We start from the raw sequence: 6,683 nt of genomic DNA on the forward strand, positions 1-6,683 counted from the left end.
TAAGGGCTCTTGGCAGCTCCTCAGTCTGTGTGCGTTTTGGTTGGCCCGAGCTGCACGAACAGCAGGGTGAGGAACTGAAAAGAAAGTTCAGCCTCGAAAAAAACAAACATGGGGCCTTTTTTTCACACTTCAAAATACCCCACCTGCCTTCTCCTTCTGCCTTATCCAGTAGAACCTGTATGAAAAACCAGCCGTCAAACTTTATGGATATTAGACATATCAAGATAAGTGCTTTCTAGAAATTTTTGGGTCTGTGGATAACATAGCTTGTATCTTAAACAAATGTTTAGCCACTTTTACAGCTCGTAAGCCAAGTTCTGCTACATGATGTGAATTATGTGCAACCAAAATTCATCGATACTAAGATATATATCACCATACGGTAGAAATAAGAGCAGCCTTAATGACTAAAAGCCAAAATTGATTTTCTTGATCATTAGTCTGTTATAAGAATCACAAATGTTATCCCATTGGAAATACAGTGTGGTGGAGTGTTGGGTAGGTGGGGAAAACCCCTGTTGTTCCAGTTCTAAGCTCCATAAATGTATGTACGTCATGTATGTGCGTGTGTGTTTTAACACACGTGCTTGTCTTTTGGCTTCTCTGTTTTCTTTTGCCTAGTATACCAGGTTTAAATTTTTTGCTTGTGTTTTCAAGGCCCTGAAGTACTCTGACTCAGACTTCATCTCTGTCATTAACTTCTGTTGTCATTTTTCCTTGCTTCTCAGCAACAGTGTGCCTATCTTGCCCTGTCGGTTTTCTGCTAGGCTGCCTTCATGTACGGACTTCCTTTCTTTTGTATTACCTAGAAGAAACAAATTATATTGCTCCTAACACCAGCAAACTGTTACAGAACCATTAAGGTAACTATGTTACCTAATTGAGTAAATTGAGTAACACAAGATCTTGTTATTATAACCTTTGTCCTTAAAAATGTGAACTAATATAATCCAGCTGCTAAATTGGATAGCAGCCATTTAGTTTTCCTAAAGATCATGATTCACAGTACTTCATAAAAGCAGTTGGAGCTGGCCTCTGGGATTAGTGATTTGTCTGAGTATGATACCTGTACTTCTGGGAGGGCTCCAGATTGCTTTGGAGCTGTGAAATTTGTGCCACCTAAAGTCCCATGCCTAATGAGCTATTTCTCAACCAGCTGAGCCAGCTTCCCTAATTTCTTGAGAGACTAGTGCGCTGCCAGGTCAAAGTCACATTGTGAGAACAGTATTACCATGCAGAGACCTAACAATAGCATTGCAGTGGAGTCCTTCACCCGCAACCCAACCCTCATAACACCCCCTCCCTCCAACTTTCGGCCAAGCCGTGATTAATATCTGTCATGGTCTTTCTTTATTTCCAAAATGTAGTAATATTGTTTTAAAGTGTTATGCAAAGGAAAAGATCAATAAACTCCTCTGTATTTCCAAACAGCTGTAGTTTGAATGACCTTTGGCAACTGTTTTCTAAACTGTTGATAACTTGGCATGAATGTTAAGAACAATCTGGACTCTTCAGAGATGCTGGAATGCTTTAAGATCTGAGTGCACACACTGTTTCCATAAAACAAATCTTATAAGTCTGTGTCCCAAAGATCAGCTTGGTTGAATATAATCCTGGGTATCATAGGTTGAAATTGTTTAAAAGTATTGTGATAAACTAACCCAGGGTTTCTAACTCTGGTTTTGTTGGCTGAATAGACTCTTCCCATTATTCCATTCAAGCACCTAAATGACAAGTCTTGCAAGATGGCAGGAAAGGTTCCATGTCAATACCCATAACTTTGGCGAAGTATATTTGAAATTAGAGCCAGTGTTCCTACTAGAACAGTATGTGTCAGTCCTCCAGGTCCAGGAGGAAGTAATAGAAATGTTCTGTGATTTACCCCTGGAGCCAGCAGAGATGGCTTGGCTGTAAGGGGTGTGTGTGCTCTGCTACTTCGATCCGCACTGGCTTTGCTACTAACTCGCTACAGGTGCTCTGAAGAAATTTGTTGCAAGATTTTCCTTTACTACCCTGGACTTGTAATATGACCAACCGCATAAAAGATAAAATGTTGCCCATAATAAAAAAGGTCTTTGTAGACATTTACTTTGTTAGAAATCCGGAGTTAGCATCTCAGTCTTCTTGCTGACACTTGGGTGGGTAGTTATGAAACATTTTTTCTTAGTGATTCAAAATTGACTGTTTTTGAATCTTGCCTTCAATTTTCATTAAAGCTTTCACAGAAGCGTTAGGACTTCCACTTCTCAATGTTTTGGGGGTCTATCTTTTCAGATAATCTATCCTTAAGAAAAACCAGTACCTGACTTCACTTAAAAAGTTGGAAGAGCTGTCACAATAGGCAGTAACGTACTGTAAAGGATCTATATTCCTAAGTAGTCAGCTTACAGAAGACTGAGTATATGCTTTGGGTACCTTATTCTGTCTGTGAGAGAGGCTGATATACTAATTTAAGAAAATGTGAGACAGTTAAAAATGATGTTGCATTATTCAATGGTAGAGTCAAACCAAATCGTATCATATTTATGATTTTTTTTCGCTGAAAGGTGCACTAACACTCACCCTAGGGGATTGTTATCCAACATGTTAGCTAGAGTCAAAAATATGACAAAAAACTACTACCTAAAATCAAAGGTATGAAAAGATACTAAATGAGTCCACGCATGTTTGATTTGGGTGCTTTGAGAGAGAAGTAATTCCATATAGGCAATCTGCACATTCTGCTAAAAGTTAAGAAATAACCATTATACTAAATAAACCCTTAGATGCTGAGGCTGTTCAGAGTAAAACTTTCATACGCACCCCTGCTAACAGTGCAATGCCGACTACATATTAACATTTGCATGCTATTTGTATGCAGAATGTGATTTCATCTACTGTTTTCCAGTAGATCTTTTGGCTAGTGATACAATGTCTTTCTGCTTTCATTTTATGGCTGTGGTGCTTCCTCTTCCATTTCCCTCCATTTACTTACATTTATTCTTTTCCATGGCCCATAGCCTATGCTCCACTGTTCTGCATAGACCACAGTGGCATCAAAGCATGAAGAGATCCAGATGGTTTTAATCTGTTTCTGAAAAGGAAACAGGACTATGATCTCTCTCAGACATATGTCACCCTATTAGTTCAAAAATAGTTTTTCAAAAAGCAACCCATGCCTCATTTTTGTTATCATCTCTTCATATTCTGCAAGGTGTTACTCAGGTTACTGTGAAACCTAAATAAACTGTATCACCTCTGTGAATGGATTATCAGGCAATGCATTTAGGAGAGCATCCAAACACAGTTATGCAGCACGTATGCTTTGGTATGTAGTTTAGTGTATTTCTCCAACTTCTGCTGAGAAAGAATGAGTAGGAAAAAAAAGCTAGAGAAATGCCCCAAATGCCTAGCTTTGTGTAGGGTAGCTGAAAGACAGATTTCAGGTCACATAGTTAATGTGGTGTGACCCAACCTTCCTTAGTAAGAAAGTTAAGTGTTCAGCAAATACAAGACAGTCTTCTGTGTTCAGGATTTTTTTTCATAATGTGATTTCTGTGTGATCTCTTTGTATGCACTGTTAGAAAAACAGCAATTACTGCATAAGAAGATGAGGTTATGCAGCTATGCTTTATTTCAGATATTATACCTAGCTGTGTATACAAAATAATTCAAGACAGATAGACTGGCTGCCAGAAACGTCAAACTAACTTAGAGGGCAAGAAACTGAATGAACAACAGGCTTGAGATTTGCCAAAATGCATTTTTACAGCACAACATCATATCAGCTTGTGCTAGGTCAGTGGCTAGATTATTTTGCTCATCCAGGACACCAGCAGTACGTGCACAAAAATATCATGTACTAGGGGAAAATAAGAGAACACAGGATGCCTAAAAGCAGAGTATAAGAAAATAGTTACAAAAAATCTATTATCAGAGCATACTCATACTATATGAGTTGTGCAAGATGTCAAGACTTCCATGGTGAGATTTAGAGGAATCCATTAAAACAAACAGCCCTGTGGTTGCCTGTCTTTTCAAAAATAGCAGGCAGGGTAGGAGAACGCATAATGTGCTTTTTGAAAATACGAGAAATCGCAATTGAAGTTAGTAGTAATGTCAGAATAGAACTGGAAGTTGATGCCTTAGCAGTATACCAGAATAAAAAGGCCTGGTTTAGTAGCTTAAGGAGGATCGAAAAGTGAAGACTAGATCACTTTGCTTTATAAAGTAGAAAAGGGAAGTCACTGGAGACATTCAAAAAGGGAATTAGAAACTTGTAGGGTGCAATTTCCTGAATTGTAAGAATGCCTAGAAAGTATGCAGTTTTTGTGAAAAGATTTGTCAGAGCATGTGGGAGGATGTTACAGTAAATGGGAGGTAAGAGAGGTGATGACTGGGTTTTAGATTGCTTTTAGCTGGCATTAGAGAAGGAATGCCAAGAGTGAGAGAGCTTTCTGCTACTTTGGAAACATCTATGACTGAGAAAAAGGTTTTGGAGTAAAAAAAAAAAAACTAGTGAAGAGGGGTAGGAAATAGCTGCCTAGCGAGTTACGGACAAGGGGATTTAGGAATCCAGTCCTGGATACCTGTTCAGAGAGGCATTCTAGCTTTCCTGCATGCCTTTCCTTGATCAAATTCCTACTGTCGTGCTGAACATTACCACAGCCTGTATCTTAGGCATCACAATGGTAAATTTTTCAAGCCATTGTCCTGCATATAGGTCAAAGAACTGGGAAACGATAAGCTGCTAGCGTTTCATCTTAGATACTTAATGCTTTTAAAGAAAAAAACAAACCAAAAGCAGTTAAGGCAACAGGGTGCTCAATGATGATATGAGTATTATTATTTAAATCACTTTTTAAAAGTCACTAGATAATTTAGGGAATATGGGGTTAATTCCATACCTAAGAACCAATAACACATTTTAAAAAGTTATAGTCTACTGGAAGAATGAGAACATGAGCTTGAACGTGTACAGCCAGGGCACTACAGGCCTTGCTAGGAAGGCAGTTCTGCAAGGTGTTTAACTTCTCAAGGCTTGAGCCAGGCTCTAAATGAATAAGGAAGGATTCAGTGTTAAAGCATGCCCTGCCCTTTCTCTATCTGATATAATTATAGGAGAACCTTTAAAACCCTGTATTTGGCACTGTCTTTAAACACCACAGCAGTATGGCAGCTGGCAGTAAAAACAAAACAAAAATATGTGAACCCCTCCCATGCCTCTTGCAACTTTGGCAAGACACTATATGAAGGACTGACTGTCTACCCTATTCATTTGATTATCAACTCATCAAGCAGTACAAATATCTATACCTTTGGAAAAAATTGTTGTAGGCTTACGCTCAAACTGTAAAAGGCTTCTTAAAAAGCTAGTGTGAGCAGTTAATGAGACCAGACACCCAAAAGTAAAGTCACTTGTGTTTCTTAGAACCGTACAATTCTAGTGCAACTGAATTGTTGTCTACTTCCTTAAAGGGTTATAACTACACAGATAAAACTCATGCTTTTTGATATTTGTTGAAATGCTGGAATCTTATTAATGATCTTCTTTGATAAATACTACTAATGTACTTTCTTTGACAAATATCCAGTTGAAGAGAGAGGGAATATGTTTTTTTATTATGTTGTAACTTTTAAAAAGTAAGAACCTAGAGAGAGAGAGAGAGAGAGAGAGAAATCCCAGAAAACCTTCATTCTGACTTTGAAAAATAAGGAGTTATCAGGGATCCAGGAATACAGTGATCCTCCTTATTCTGCTCTTCAATTTCTGTAGGGTCTGACAATGATAGTTATCTTTCAGGTTAATGTTTTGGCTCCCTCTTTTTTTTTTTTTTTTTTTTTTTTTTTTTCTTCTTCTACACCTAATCACTGTCTAGGTAGATTAGTTTCTGGATGTTCTGTTTTAGAAAAAAAATATCACATACAGAGCCTTTTTGGGGTGGGGCAGAGTATTTTTTGCTGCCAAGTGGTTGTCATATGTATGTTTCAGGGAATTCAGAGAACTGCCATAATTATCTTGTGTGCAAAAACCTGGAAGTGCTACAGAATGCTTATAATGTACTATAGATTACCACCTGGTCAAAAGAAGGCTGTGGTGGCATTCAGAAATAATATGGAAAAGTGAACCAAACCTCAAAGAAAAGGTATGAAAAGGGAAGCAAAAGAAATGATGAGTGATGTACTTACTAGAAATGACACTTATCAGTTAAGGTGAAATTAAGATGAGTTGAAAATTTCAAATGTCAACACCATGACACTTTTGCTTATAAGTTCATGCCTTTAAATTATTTTTTATTAAATTAAATGAGAAACTGAGTAACAAGAACAAGAACAAAAAAATATAAAACTACCAGAATCAAGTTCTCAGTTTCTTAAGGAAATGTAACTGCTTATATTAGTTGGTGAAGAAGAAAAACAATGCATAAATCTTTATTTCAGGAATGGTCCATGTAACCTTAAATGTAGATCTTAAAAATAACAGCAGTTATTAAAAAAAATTATTAAATATTTTAATAAAGTTATTCTAGGTCAGAGGGAAGACCATAGCTAATACTTAAAATTTAAGCCAGTAATCTGTGAAGTATTTTAGCTATTAGAAATTCACAGTCAGTTACTGGATGTTTCTGAGAATTTAAAATGTTTACAACTAGAAAATAAACTGCATTTGCTAGTCAATTGAGAATGATGTATTATGGGCTTTC

This window comes from Falco rusticolus, chromosome 1 (assembly GCF_015220075.1).
Source record: "Falco rusticolus isolate bFalRus1 chromosome 1, bFalRus1.pri, whole genome shotgun sequence".
Classification (NCBI taxonomy): domain Eukaryota; kingdom Metazoa; phylum Chordata; class Aves; order Falconiformes; family Falconidae; genus Falco; species Falco rusticolus.